We start from the raw sequence: 15,905 nt of genomic DNA on the forward strand, positions 1-15,905 counted from the left end.
TACACACATACACACATACACACATACACACATATACACATATACACATATACACATATACACATATACACATATATACATATACACATACATACACACATACATACATACATACATACATACATACATACATACATACATACATACATACATACATACATACATACATACATATATACATATATACATATATACATACATACATACATATTTACATATATACATATATATATATATATATATATATATATATATATATATATATATATATATATATATATGCGGAAAAACCACAAAGAAATGGGAAAGAGAGGTGAACGTTTCGGCCTGTTAGAGCCTTTGTCAACACCAGACTGACTAGAGAAAGAGAGAGGATGTAGGCCAACACCTGGAACCTGACCAACCCATCTCTAGGGAAAGGATTACCAGAAACAGGAAAGGTCAAAGAGGATTAAGCGGTCAGAGAATAAGGATGAAAGGTTAAAGAAAAGCCTGATGAACACACAATAAATGAATATAAAATTGTAATGAGACTGGGTCAAGTTTGTACATACCAGTATTAAGTTATAATATTACACAACAGTTTAAGAAAAAACTCTGAAAGAGAGGCTTACAATGTCTCATTACAATTTTATACTCATTTATTGTGTGTTCATGAGGCTTTTCTTTAACCTTTCATCCTTATTCTCTGACCGCTTAATCCTCTTTGACCTTTCCTGTTTCTGGTAATCCTTTCCCTAGAGATGGGTTGGTCAGGTTCCAGGTGTTGGCCTACATCCTCTCTCTTTCTCTAGTCAGTCTGGTGTTGACAAAGGCTCTAACAGGCCGAAACGTTCACCTCTCTTTCCCATTTCTTTGTGGTTTTTCCGCATATATATATATATATATATATATATATATATATATATATATATATATATATATATATATATATATATATATATGTCGTACCTAGTAGCCAGAACGCACTTCTCGGCCTACTATGCAAGGCCTGATTTGCCTAATAAGCCAAGTTTTCATGAATTAATTGTTTTTCGACTACCTAACCTAACCTAACTTTTTCGGCTACCTAACATAACTTAACCTATAAAGGTAGGTTAGGCTAGGTAGGGTTGGTAAGGTTCGGTCATATATCTACGTTAATTTTAACTCCAATAAAAAAAAATTTACCTCATACATAACGAAATGGGTAGCTTTATCATTTCATAAGAAAAAATTAGAGAAATTATAATAATTCAGGAAAACTTGGCTTATTAGGCAAATCGGGCCTTGCATAGTAGGCTGAGAAGTGCGTTCTGGCTACTAGGTACGACATATATATATATATTATATATATATATAATATATATATATATGTATATATACATATATTGTGACGGAAAAGTGTAGAAGTATAGGTGTTCGGCAGTCCTCCTAATGGCTGGAGTCAATGCCTATCATATTTTAGAAAAAAATGATCGACTGCTTGGCTGTTGTCTGTGGTAAAGTAAGGGAAGACACGCAAAACACATAGTATGAACAATGAAACTTTAATTAACTTTAAAAATTATGAATAAGACAATTCCTTGGCTATGTACAGTGCAAACAAACAAGTCAAAAAATATAACATGAAAATGAAGAACAAGGGTGACGCTACTCTGCAAATAAAATAAAGACAAAAAGAATGATTAAACAGGTGCTGAGATTATAGCGCTAGCTGGGAACCTCCACCAATAAACAGAGCGTATATCATTTGGTTGTTAACAGCTTGAGAGCACAAGGATATTCTAACTTCAATGGCTGGTTCAAGCCCAGACATCGACTTGGTAGAGAGCGCTGAGGTGCAGAGGTGCAGGTGTGCAGTCGGCGGGTCACCAATCAGAAGCAGGCAGACTGGAATGGTAGTTTGCTGGTTGACGACGGTGGCGAGCCGGCATGGAGGGAGTGCGGAATGGGGGGAGTTTAGGGTACGTTTGTCTCCTGGTCAAAACATTTTGTGCTACTGGTAGACATATCTTGAAGGTAGCATCTTAGTGTTGTATATATGTAAGTAACTTTACGTAGGGAAGAGTAGGCACAATCTCTCTTGAAAGAGATTACTGTCACAACTCTCCCCCGAAGCCTGCTCTAATGGGTCAAGTTACTTCTTCTGATGGTAGAGTGGTATGTGTAGCTGCCTCTACCTCATAGACTCTGGAGAGGGCGTCTGCTATGATGTTGTCAGAACCCTTGATGTAGAAGATCTCCAGGTTGAAATCCTGCAGATACAAAGCCTATCGTAGAAGTCGTTGATTGGTGAATTGGGCTTGCTGCAAGAAGCGTAGGGGATTGTGGTCCGAGTTGATGGTGGTAGACCGAGCAACTTGTAGGTACGATGCAAAGTGCTGCAACTTCAGGACGATGGAGAGAAGTTCCTTTTCGATAGTGCTGTAGTTCTTCTGGTGAGGTTTTAACTTGTAGTTGTAGTAGCTAACAGGTAGAACCTTCTCGCCTCGTTGTTGAATCAGGACGCCCCCGATGCCGGTACCACTGGCGTTGACATGGAGGATGAAAGGCTTCGTGATATCTGGCGAGGCGAGAATAGGATTAGAACAGAGCAGAGATTTAAGTTGTTCAAAAGCAATGGTTTGCTGAATGGTCCAATGATGCCGTTTCTTGGGGCTGGTTAAAGTGATCAATGGTGTCGCCACCGTACTAAAATTCTTCACAAACCTACGGTAGTAGGAGGCAAGACCAAGGAAGCGCAGGAGCTGCTTCCTGGTGGTAGGCTGTGGGTAATGCTGGATGGCTTGAGTGTGTATGTTTAACGGAGCTAGGCTGCCACTTCCTATCACATGACCAAGATAACGCACTTTACCTTTAGCAAAGGTGGACTTGCCCAAGTTGATGGTGAGGCCGGCTGTCAGGAGCTTGGCGAACAATCGTTGCAGCTGGAGCAGATGTTCGTCCCAGGTGTTAGTTGCCACAACGATATCATCCAAGTAGGCGTAGGTGTGATCTAAGCCATGGATGACGCGGTTGACAGCTCGCTGGAAGGTGGCCGGGGCATTACATAGTCCAAATGGAAAGCGTTCGTATCTGTAAAGGCCAAAAGGAGTGGTGAAGGCAGATATTTCCTTAGCTGGCTCTGACAAACACACTTGGTAGTATCCCTTGAGTAAGTCTAATTTGGATAAATACGGAGCATTACCGATGGCATCAAGGATGTCATCTATTCTGGGTAACGGGTAAGCATCCTTGACAGTCACAAGATTCAATTTCCTGTAGTCGGTACACAGCCTCACTTTACCGTGCAGTTTTGGCACCAAGATGCAGGGTGAGGCCCAAGGGGGACTCACAAGGGGTGGCCATCCCATGATCCAGAAGGTACTGTACTTCAGCACGCATAACTTCCTTTTTGCTCGGCTGATACAGTAGAATGGTTGACGAATCGGCCGGGTGTCAGGGAGCAGCTGGATATCGTGCTGAACCACATTAAACTCCTGTGTATCATCGCTGAACAACTTCTGATGTTCCTTGAAGATTCTGACGAGAGGAGCACTATTACTGTCCTGCAAATAGGTATGAAAATCAGTTAGGATTTCTGAGTTGGAAGGCACTGACTCAGTGTTAGTGCTTTCTGGAGGAGAAGCAGGGAAGGTCTCACTGTGGAGGTATGGACCTTTAAATGTGGATAATGATACCAACACAGGGGGGATTACCTTGATACTGCTTCAGGAGGTTGACGTGGCACAACTGGGTCTTCCGCCGCCTATCTGGAGTCTCAAGAACGTAGTTGTGGTTGTTTCTGCACTCCTTGATACGGTTGGGTCCTGAAAACTTGTTTTGCAATAGAGAACCTGGGATAGGAAAATATGCCAACACGAAGTATCCTGGTTTAAATTTCCTTATTTTGTTGCATTGGTCAAAATGAGTCTTCATCCTCTCCTGGGCTTTCAATAGATTGTCATTAGCAAATTTACGTACTCTCTCTAGAAGGTGCTTTAAGTTTTGAAGAAACTCAGGCACATTCTGATGCTCACTGAAGGTGGCATTACGTAGAGAGTCTTTAAAAGCTTTGAGAGGAGTACGGCACTTACGTCCGTAGAGCATCTCATAAGGAGATACTCCTAGAGACTCATTAGGGAGACTTCTGAAAATGCACATGATGAGGTCAAGTTGTTTATCCCAGTTCTTCAAGGTTTCATTGCAAAATTTCTTTAGGAGTGCTTTAATAGTCTGATGACTACGTTCATGAGAACCCTGTGAAGCAGGATGATAGGGGCTGGACAATACCTGTGTGAAGTTGAACTCTTCCAGTGTCTTCTTGAAGAGATCACTGGTGAAGTTGGTGCCACAGTCACTTTGAACCTCTCTTGGAAATCCATACTGGGTGAAGATCTTCAATAGTTGTTTCACCACAGTAGCAGCCGTAATGTTCTTTACTGGAACGGCTATGGGGAATCTGGTGGTAGGACACAGGATAGTTAGTATATAGACGTTGCCAGAACTGGTCCGGGGTAAACGACCAACACAGTCTATGATGAGTCTGTGAAAAGGTTCTGCAGGCACCTGGATAGGAGTCAATGGAGCCTTGGGAATAGAGATGTTAGGTTTACCTGCCATCTGACATGTATGACACTGTTGCGCGTAACTTTTGACGTCTTTAACCATACCTGGCCAGTAGTAGTCTTGTCTGATTCTGTGATAGGTTTTGTTAAAACCATAGTGAGAAAGTGCTCCGTGGGCCAGGTGTAGAATATCGGGCCGTAGGCTGGTGGGAACCACTAGATGTTCGACATTTGCCCAATCGTCATCCTCCGTCAGCTTACTGGGTCTGTACCTGCGGTAGAGCAACTGATTCTCTAGGAAGAACCCAGGAATACTGTCAGGTTTAGTCTCAGCCTGGAAGAATAATGGTGTTAATGAAGGATCCTCCCTCTGTGACTTACGGAACTCAAACATAGTAAGATTCGGTGGTAGATTCTGATGGTCTTGAGGGACAGCGGGTGCAGTAGAGTCAGCTGGTTGAGGGCGTGCAGCTTGTGCACGGGTGGTCACCAAAACCGGAGGAGAAACTTCATCACTTTCTTGGACCTCTGCTGGAACATACTTAAAGATGGGATTGTCCACTACAGTGTTACACACCTGGGGTTTGTCCATGATGATCAGGTTGGAAGGTTGCAGATCTTCTGCCAAGTCATTGCTCAGGAGAAGTTGCACTCCAGACATGGGAAAAGGCTTTTTCCTGATGGCGACTTGGACTTCACCGGTCACGAAAGGACAATCCAGGTGGACTTTGGCGAGTGGATACGGAGTGGTAGCAGTGAGGTCAGTGATAAGAACGGTTTCCCCGGTGTAGGTGACGTTAGGCACAGCCGATTTCAATATTATTGACTGAAGAGCCGCTGTGTCCCTCAAGATCTTCAATTTGAAACGTCCCTCCGAATCTGTACTGTTGGCAGACAGTTCCAGGATACAGGTGTTTGCTGAAGAGAGAAAGATCATTAACAAGAACACCAACATTCATCACAGGCTTACAGGACTTAGGAGGAGTCGGTTTGGGTTTAGTTGTTTCATTGTTGCCTTTGTATTGAGCTTTACCACATTTATCCATGGTATGTCCATAGGGCTTGCAATACTTACAATACAAATGAGAGCTCGCTTGATCGGTACTCACTTTATCATAACTATACCAAGACTTCTTACTGGGAGGTTGATCTGGTGTTAGCCGATGGATGAGGCTGTAGGTGTCAGCCGACTTCGCACATCTGATGTAGTCGGTTTCTTCTTTGTCTGCTAAATATAAACGGACGGAAGGGGGAACACGTCTCAAGAATTCTTCAACTAGAATGAGGTTGATGAATTCTGAAAATGTAGACATGTGCTGCTTCCAGCCATTTCATGAAATATCTTTTCTTTGTATTGACAAATTCTAAAAAGGTGGTGGTACTTGCCTTTTGATAATCACGGAATTTTCGTCTGTAGCTTTCGGTGGAGAGAAGGTAGGCGTTCAAAACTGCTTGCTTATGGGTCTGGTAGTCATTCTCAGACGCTAAGGTACTGAGAGTAACTGCAGCTCTACCTGTGAGATGCACTCTGAGAAGGGTAGACCATTGATCTGCAGGCCAGCTAAGTTTTTTAGCTAGGGTCTCAAAAGTGGTGTAAAATAAATCGATCTTTGTCTCATCGAATGGTGGCATTAACTTACTTGCATGGGAGACATTGAAACTTACGGGAAGACTAGCGGTAGCTTGTTGGCGCTGAGTGTGGTGTGTAGTTTCCAACGTGAGTTCTTATTGACGACATGCTAGAGCCATATCAGCTTGCTTCTTATCATGCTCGCGTTGCATCTCCAGGTGACGTTGTCTTCCTTCAAGCTGTACTCGCTCACGCTCTTGGAGTAGGGCCGTCTCTTCTTTCTTTAGGGCCATCTCGCGTTCCTTTAGGGCCACCTCGCATTTTTGTTGTTCTTTCTTTAGGGCCACCTCATGTTCTTGTTCTTCTTTCCTTAGGGCCGCCTCTTCTTTCTTTAGGGCCATCTCGCGTTCCCTTATCTGGAGAGCTTCTTTTCGTTGTTGTCGCTCAATGTTTGCTAGTTCGAGCTTCAATTTCATAGCCGCCAGAGCATGTTTATCTTCAATAGAAGAGTTTTCGTGAGCTTCAAAGTCTATCTTCCCTTCATCTAAGAGATAATCCAAGATTAAATTATGCAAGTCATTTGTGTTGGCTCCAGGGGGAGCATCTAGTTGATACTCGTGTGCAAGAGTTTGTAATTCGGTCTTCCAGGCACGACTTAAGTTCCCTACTTCACTTGCTGGATCCCTACAAAATGCTGCGAGACTAAACATTTTGAAAATAGCAAATATATATACAACGAATATACTAGTGATAATGTAAATGTCAGTAACAGGATGACGTGGCAACTGGTAACTATCCTGTGGTAATTTAAAAGTTAACAATTAACGTTAATCTTAGTATGGTAAATGATTAGTCAATCAAAATCGCAGAAAATCTTGTACCCGGTACTCAATGTAAGAGAATAAGGGCAAGAAAATCCTACTAAATAAATGAAACCGATAGTTTCTAAAACAAATGAAACATTTAATTGTTTCAAAAGTGAATAAGGTAGTCCAAGAATGTAGGGATACCTTGCCGAGTCTCTATAGGACAGAAGCAAGGGTTTTCCTACTAAATGAAATATGATATTTACAGAATTAGCGATCTTTGTGCTCTGAAAAAAGAAAGCTAATTCCCTACCTAAGTAAATATCATCATCTCTGACCGACGTGTAGGGGTGCGAGTGTCAACTGATGACGAAAACTGCTGTTGAGGTCCCAACTCAACAGCGTAATCCGTGCTAGAGAAACTATGGCCCTCTGTATCCTCCTTTGGTCGGATTGCAGAAGATAGGGTGCTTTGACCCGAAGACAAATCAAAGTACCAGGGTACCAAAATGATGATCTGCCGGAATGTGAGAAATATCCTAGGGACAAAAGGTGGAATACACGAGTAATAACACTGAGAGAGGGATGACCAATTAAAAGAATGACTGAGGCCTACAGTCACCACGTAATCCAAAGTTATCCAACACTCACAAAATGCTACCCTCGGAATGCACAAAATACACAGCACCATATAAATATTAAAAGTAATGAAATATTGAAAAGCAACTGTATCAAAGCCAAGTACACTTACCACAAATTGATGTTCTGGTACTAGTACCTGAGTGAAGCTCCTTGGGCAGGCCCCCATAAAAATGTGACGGGAAAGTGTAGAAGTATAGGTGTTCGGCAGTCCTCCTAATGGCTGGTGTCAATGCCTGTCACATTTTAGAAAAAAATGATCGACTGCTTGGCTGTTGTCTGTGGTAAAGTAAGGGAAGACACGCAAAACACATAGTATGAACAATGAAACTTTAGTTAACTTTAAAAATTATGAATAAGACAATTAATTCCTTGGCTATGTACAGTGCAAACAAACAGGTAAAAAAATATAACATGAAAATGAAGAACAAGGGTGACGCTACTCTACAAATAAAATAAAGACAAAAAGAATGATTAAACATGTGCTGAGAATATAGCGCTAGCTGGGAACCTCCACCAATAAACAGAGCGTATATCAGTTGGTTGTTCACAGCTTGAGAGCACAAGGATATTCTAACATCAATGGCTGGTTCAAGCCCAGACATCGACTTGGTAGAGGGCGCTGAGGTGCAGAGGTGAAGGTGTGCAGTCACCAATTAGAAGCAGGCAGACTGGAATGGTAGTTTGCTGGTTGACGACGGTTGTGAGCCGGCATGGAGGGAGTGCGGAATGGGGGGAGTTTAGGGTACGTTTGCCTCCTGGTCAAAACGTTTGGTGCTACTGGTAGACGTATCTTGAAGGTAGCATCTTAGTGTTGTATATATATAAGTAACTTTATGTAGGGAAGAGCAGGCTCAATCTCTCTTGAAAGAGATTACCGTCACAATATATATACATATATATATATATATATATATATATATATATATATATATATATATATATATATATATATATATATATATATATATATATATATATATACACAAACAAGAAGGGAGTACCACCTTTGGCTTGAAGAAGGGGACCCTTAGCCTCGGAGGAAACTACACATAACGCATTAGAGGGAATGTTTGGGTCCCTACAATTATAATTATATATATATATAATTTCAATCAAATACACATATATATATGTGTACATACAAAAGAATGGGGGTGGTTGGAGAAGATAATATTAGTGTTCAGTGAGAAACCACAAGGTCTCCTCTGAATACTTTTTATTTTCTTCTCCGAGGCTATGGGTCCCCACATTGGCACCAGAGGTGGTACGCTCACCACCATAAATATATATATATATATATATATATATATATATATATATATATATATATATATATATATATATATATGTATATATATATATATATATATATATATATATATATATATATATATATTAGTATATTTTGGTAGCAGTCTTTCCTGTAGACATATATTATTAAATATGACCGAAAAAGTAAGATTAATAATTCTAACACGAATTTTCTCAATCTTCCGTACATTTCTTTTCACTGTTGGAGGTAAATCAAAAATCAATTCTCCAAAATTCATATATATATATATATATATATATATATATATATATATATATATATATATATATATATAAGTTTCACATATGACCGAAAAATATATATATATATATATATATATATATATATATATATATATATATATATATATATATATATATATATATATATATATATATATATATATATATATATATATATATATATATATATATATATATATATATATATGTTTCACTCAATATGACTGCATATTCTGTATTGATTATGTTCTTGTTTAGGGCTTCTATCCCTCTGACTAGTGCTCTAGCATCTTGGTTTACGGGAGGGGGGGGGGGGATGGCATGAGCCCAAAAATATGCAATAAATTAAAACTAGTTCGATTTGAATCAAAGTTTTTTGACGAGTAGTATATGAAAAAGGTTTTTTCTGGTCCAAGTCTCAGCATCGAGCATGTAGACCTATACAAATGGGTCTAGAAAAAGGCATGAAGGGGAGAAAAGGTAGGGCGTAAAAGAAAAAGGTGAAAATAGGGGACGAAGCGCATGCAAAGTTTAATCAGGTGTAGTGGGCGTAGCAAGTTGGTCAGTGTCTTCTATGTTTGCATTTTCATGTTCCGGTCTTGTTCTTACTCTCATTGTGGGTAGAGTGAATAGTTCTGTAATTTGGGTATTTATTATGGGTTCTGTTCTTATGTGGATTGCTTCAAGAATTTGTAATCTTCCCACATCCTGGGTTTTTATCTGTTATACAAGTGATTTTATTCAACATTTCTCTAATTAGGTTGATGTCATGGGCTTGTTCTATGTGATTTTTAGGTTTCACTTGAATGACAGGTCAAAAGCATCGTAAGCTTGGTCGACGTCATACCTGTGTACTTAGATTGAAGGCTACATTCTTCGTGGGGGCAGGTGTACATATATACCTCATTTGACTGCAATAAAGGGTTCTCCGTCGGCTTCAGGCAGTTTTTAATAAGGAGGTCGGTAGTCTTCCTTGTTTTATGCAATATGATTAAGTCTCATATGACCTAATCTCCTTAATGGTCTTATATTTCCATCCCCCCGCCGGCCTCGGCTACCATCCTCTTTTGTCCGGTCGTGTTGGTTGAGCGGTTAAGGGATAATGTACGCCAGCAGAGTGCTCCTGGAAGTATGGGTTCGAGTCACTTCTGGGGGTGTGAGTTTTCAGTTGCATATTGTCCTGGGGACCATTCAGGCTTGTTCGCATTTGTGTTCCTCACGAGTGCCCCAAAGAATGAGGTGGTTTGATAAAATACTATGCCATAGTTTACCAACCGACTGCCGGCGGGGGGATAGAAATAGCCTCGGCTACCATCTTCTTTTGTCCAGTCGTGTTGGTCGAGCGGTTAAGGGATCCTGTACGCCAGCAGAGTGCTTCTGGCAGTAGGGTTCGAGTTAATTCTGAGGTGTGAGTTTTCTGTTATATATATATATATATATATATATATATATATATATATATATATATATATATATATATATATATATATATATATATATATATATATATATAGATTTATGTCGTACCTAGTAGCCAGAACGAACTTCTCAGCCTACTATGCAAGGCCCGATTTGCCTATTAAGCCAAGTTTTCATTAATTAATTGTTTTTCGACTACCTAACCTAACCTAATATAACTTTTTGAGCTACCTAACCTAACCTAACCTATAAAGATAGGTTAGGTTAGGTTATAAATCCGTCATAAATCTACGTTAATTTCAATTCCAATAAAAAAAAAATGACCTCATACATAATGAAATGGGTAACTTTATCATTTCATAAGAAAAAAAATTGAGAAAATATATTAATTCTGGAAAACTTGGCTTATTAGGCAAATCGGGCCTTGCATAGTAGGCCAAATACGACGATCTGGCTACTAGGTACAACATATATATATATATATATATATATATATATATATATATATATATATATATATATATATATATATATATATATATATATATATATATATATATATATATTAAATATGACCGAAAAAGTAAGATTATTAATTCTAACACGAATTTTCTCAATGTTTCTTAAATTTCTTTTCACTGTTGATGGTAACTGAAAAATCAATTCTCCAAAATTCATTTTTATTTCTAGTCTGACGCGACACTTGAACGCGTTTCGTAAAACTTATTACATTTTCAAAGACTTTAGTTTACACACACACAACTATAACTGAACAGAGTCTAAAACAGCTTCGATTTTATACCTGCATTTGGGTGAGGTGATATGTTACAACAGTTTTGGATGAGGTGAAAACAAACTTTCAACACAAGACAGAAAACGAAACAATGGGTATAATATTTTGTAAATTAAAGGGAAGAATGGAAGTAACTGCAAAGGACCTATTGGCCCACATTTCTTCATACTTCTATATTGGTGCGGAGTCTTGAAGTGAGTAGAACTCCGCACCAATATAGAAGCTATATTGTTCAGTTATAGTTGTGCGTTTGTAAACTAAAGTCTTTGAAAATGTAATAACTTTTACGAAACGCGTTCAAGTGTCGCGTCAGACTAAAAATATAAATGAATTTTGCAGAATTGATTTTTCAGTTACCATCAACAGTGAAGAGAAATGTAAGAAACATTGAGAAAATTCGTGTTAGAATTATTAATCTTACTTTTTCGGTCATATATATATATATATATATATATATATATATATATATATATATATATATATATATATATATATATATATATATATATATATATTAATTAGTATATTTTGATAGCAGTCGTTTTTGTAAAAATATGTTGTTGAATATGATCGTAAAGGTAAGAATAATAATTCTAACACGAATTTTCTCAATATTTCTTACGTTTTTCTTCACTGTCGGTGGTAATGGAAATATCAATTCTCCAAAATTCATTTTTAATAATAGTCTGATGCCTAGAAGCGTTTCGTAAGGTCTTCTTACATTCTCAAAGACTTCTTTACAGTTAACACTACACTTATGATACACTTGATACACTGTGTATGAAATATTTCACATAAATCTTGCTTATTATTGGTTTTGGGTGAGGTGGGTATTGGGTGAGGTGGGTACCTGAGAATGGAAGTAACTGCAGAGGGCCTATTGGCACATATGGTGCCTTGAAGTGGGTAGAATATAGTTGTGCATTAATTGGCTGTTGATTGCTAGAGTTGACTTTTTGATGTGTAGTGCCTCGCTGATGTAGAGCCGCCTGCTATCGCCGTACCTATCGATGATTTCTGTGTTGTTTGTTAAGATTTCTCTGGTGATGGTCTAGTTGTGAGAAGAGATTATATGTTCCTTGATGGAGCCCTGTTGTTTATGCATTTTTAGTCGCCTGGAAACAGACGTTGTTGTCATGCCTATATACTGAGTTCTTTGGGGCTTACATTCCTCAAATTGGCATTTAAAGGCATAGTCGACGTTGGTTTCCTTCAAAGCGTTCAGCTTGATTTCTGGGTAGTTTTTCATGAATAAATTGACCGTTTTTTTGCTTTTATAATAAATTATCAATTGTATTTTCTGATATTTACCTGTAGGGATGACGTTCCTATCAACAATGTCTTTCAGGACCCATTCCTTTGTTTTATGAGCCGTCGAAAAGACGTTCCAGTAAAATAGTCTAATAGGGGGTACAGGTGTTGTGTTGGTTGACGCTTCAGAGTCAACCAACACAACACAACAGAGTCAATCAACACCAACAGTCGATGGGAATGGAGGATGGTGGGGAGAACAACGGGATGGGGGAGGGAGGAATGTTAGGGAGGACGAGGGGACGGGGGAGTGAGAGATGATGGAGTGGGGAATGGTTAGGAGGATGAAGGGATGCTGGAGTGCGGGATATGGGGAGGACAAACGGCTAGAGGAAGGAGGAATGGTGGGTAGGACGAGGAGAAGAGGAAGTGGGGAATGGTTGGGAGGACAAAGGTACTGGGAGGTACTGTTGCTGAGCCACAGCAACGCACACACACACACACACACACACACACACACACACACCAAACAGTAGAAGGCCCAGGCAGGAGTACGAGGACAGCAACAAGACATGTATGGATGAACTGCAGAGGGCAGCAACTTTAGCGCATAGAATGAGAGCGAAGCTGCTGGTCATGGGGGACCTAAATCACGGAGAGATAGATTGGGAAACGAGGAATCCCCATGGCGGGGAGGAGACCTGGGGAGCGAAGCTGGTAGACGTTATTGACAGGAATTTCCTAACACAGCATGTGAAAGAAGATACTAGGGAAAGAGGAGGGGATACGCCCAGCCTATTAGATCTCATTATCACTCAGAATGTAGAAGACATCGAGCAGTTGGAACATGAAATACCACTAGGAGCTAGTGACCATTGTGTCCTAGTCTTTGACTACATGATGGAGCTTAAAATTGTGACCAAAGGACAAGAGGTCCGGGAAAGGAGACTTGATTACAGAAAAGGGGACTACAGAAGGATAAGGGACTACCTGGGAGAAGTGCAGTGGGAGGAAGAACTTAGAGGAAAAACAGTGCAAGGTATGATGAACCAAGTCATATTGAAATGCAAGGAGGCTGAAGATAGATTTATTCCAACAATAAAGGAAAAAAGCAGGAGGGAATATAATAACCCATGGTTTAATAGACAGTGTCAGGAAGCAAAGGTGAGAAGCAGGAGGGAGTGGAGGAAGTACAGAAGACAAAGGACAGAGGACAACAGGATTAGATGTAACAGAGCTAGGAATGATTACATTAACATAAGACGAGTGTCGGAAAGAAATTATGAGAACGATATTGCAGTCAAAGCGAAAAAGCAACCAAAATTACTACATAGCCATATAAGAAGGAAGATGTCGGTAAATGACCAAGTGACAAGACTGAGGAAAACAGAAGGGGCATATACAGAAAGCGACAAGGAAATCTGCGAGGTACTGAATGCAAAATTCCATGGAGTGTTCACAACCGAGCCTGAGCAGCTCCCATTGTTAGAAGAGATTACCCAAGATGAAAGACTATCAGATATAGAGGTGACAGCAGAGGATGTAATGAAACAGTTGACAACACTGGATGCAAATAAAGCTGTTGGACCAGACAAAGTATCACCGTGGATACTTAAAGAGGCAGCGCAGGCTCTCAGCGTGCCTCTGGCAATGATCTTTAATGAGTCACTTATGTCGGGAGAATTGCCCAGTTGCTGGAAGGAGGCAAATGTCGTACCGATTTTCAAAAAGGGTGATAGGGAGGAGGCACTTAACTACAGACCCGTATCACTGACAAGCATCCCCTGCAAAATACTTGAAAGAATAATTAGGCTAAGACTTGTTGAGCACCTGGAGAGCATTGGGTTTGTAAACAAGCACCAACATGGGTTCTGGACAGGGAAATCATGCCTAACAAACCTTTTAGAATTCTATGATAAAGTAACAAGGATAAGGCAGGACAGAGAAGGCTGGGCAGACTGCATATTTCTTGACTGCCAAAAGGCCTTTGATACAGTACCGCACATGAGACTGCTATACAAACTTGAGAGGCAGGCAGGAGTAAGCAGAAAGGCCCTAGTATGGGTGAAGAACTACCTAACAGGAAGGAGCCAGAGGGTAATGGTAAGGGGCGAGAAGTCGGACTGGCGAACAGTAACAAGTGGAGTACCTCAAGGATCGGTGCTGGGACCAATCCTCTTTCTAATTTACGTAAATGATATGTTTACAGGAGTGGAATCATACATGTCAATGTTTGCAGATGACGCAAAATTAATGAGAAGAGTTGTGACAGACGAGGATTGTAGGATCCTCCAAGAGGACTTAAACAGGCTGCAGAGATGGTCAGGGAAATGGCTACTGGAGTTTAACACCAGTAAATGTAAAGTTATGGAAATGGGATCAGGTGACAGGAGACCAAAGGGACAGTACACAATGAAGGGGAACAGCCTACCTGTAACGATTCGAGAAAGAGACCTGGGAGTGGATGTGACACCTAATCTAACTCCTGAGGCACATATAAATAGGATAACGACAGCAGCGTACTCTACACTGGCGAAAATTAGAACTTCATTCAGAAACCTAAATGAGGAAGCTTTTAGGGCGCTTTACACTGCCTACGTGAGACCCGTCTTAGAGTATGCCGCGCCATCATGGAGCCCCCACCTGAAGAAACACATAAAGAAACTGGAGAAGGTTCAGAGGTTTGCGACGAGGCTTGTCCCAGAGCTACGAGGGATGGGATATGAAGAGCGGCTGAAGGAACTGAACCTTACGACACTAGAGAAAAGAAGGGAGAGAGGAGATATGATAGGGACATATAAAATACTCAGGGGAATTGACAAAGTGGAAATAGATGAAATGTTCACACGTAATAATAACAGAACGAGGGGACATGGGTGGAAACTGGAAACTCAGATGAGTCACAGAGATGTTAGGAAGTTTTCTTTTAGCGTGAGAGTAGTAGAAAAATGGAATGCACTTGGGGAACAGGTTGTGGAAGCAAATACTATTCATACTTTTAAAACTAGGTATGATAGGGAAATGGGACAGGAGTCATTGCTGTAAACAACCGATAGCTAGAAAGGCGGGATCCAAGAGTCAATGCTCGATCCTGCAAGCACATATAGGTGAGTACACACACACACACACACACACACACATATATATATATATATATATATAGTGTATATAGTGTATATATATATATATATATATATATATATATATATATATATATATATATATATATATATATATATATATATATATATATATATATATATATATATATATATATATATATATATATATATATATATATATATATACACCTTGCTGAAACCTCATCAGCTCGGGTTTGG

This window comes from Procambarus clarkii, chromosome 25 (assembly GCF_040958095.1).
Source record: "Procambarus clarkii isolate CNS0578487 chromosome 25, FALCON_Pclarkii_2.0, whole genome shotgun sequence".
Lineage (NCBI taxonomy): Eukaryota > Metazoa > Arthropoda > Malacostraca > Decapoda > Cambaridae > Procambarus > Procambarus clarkii.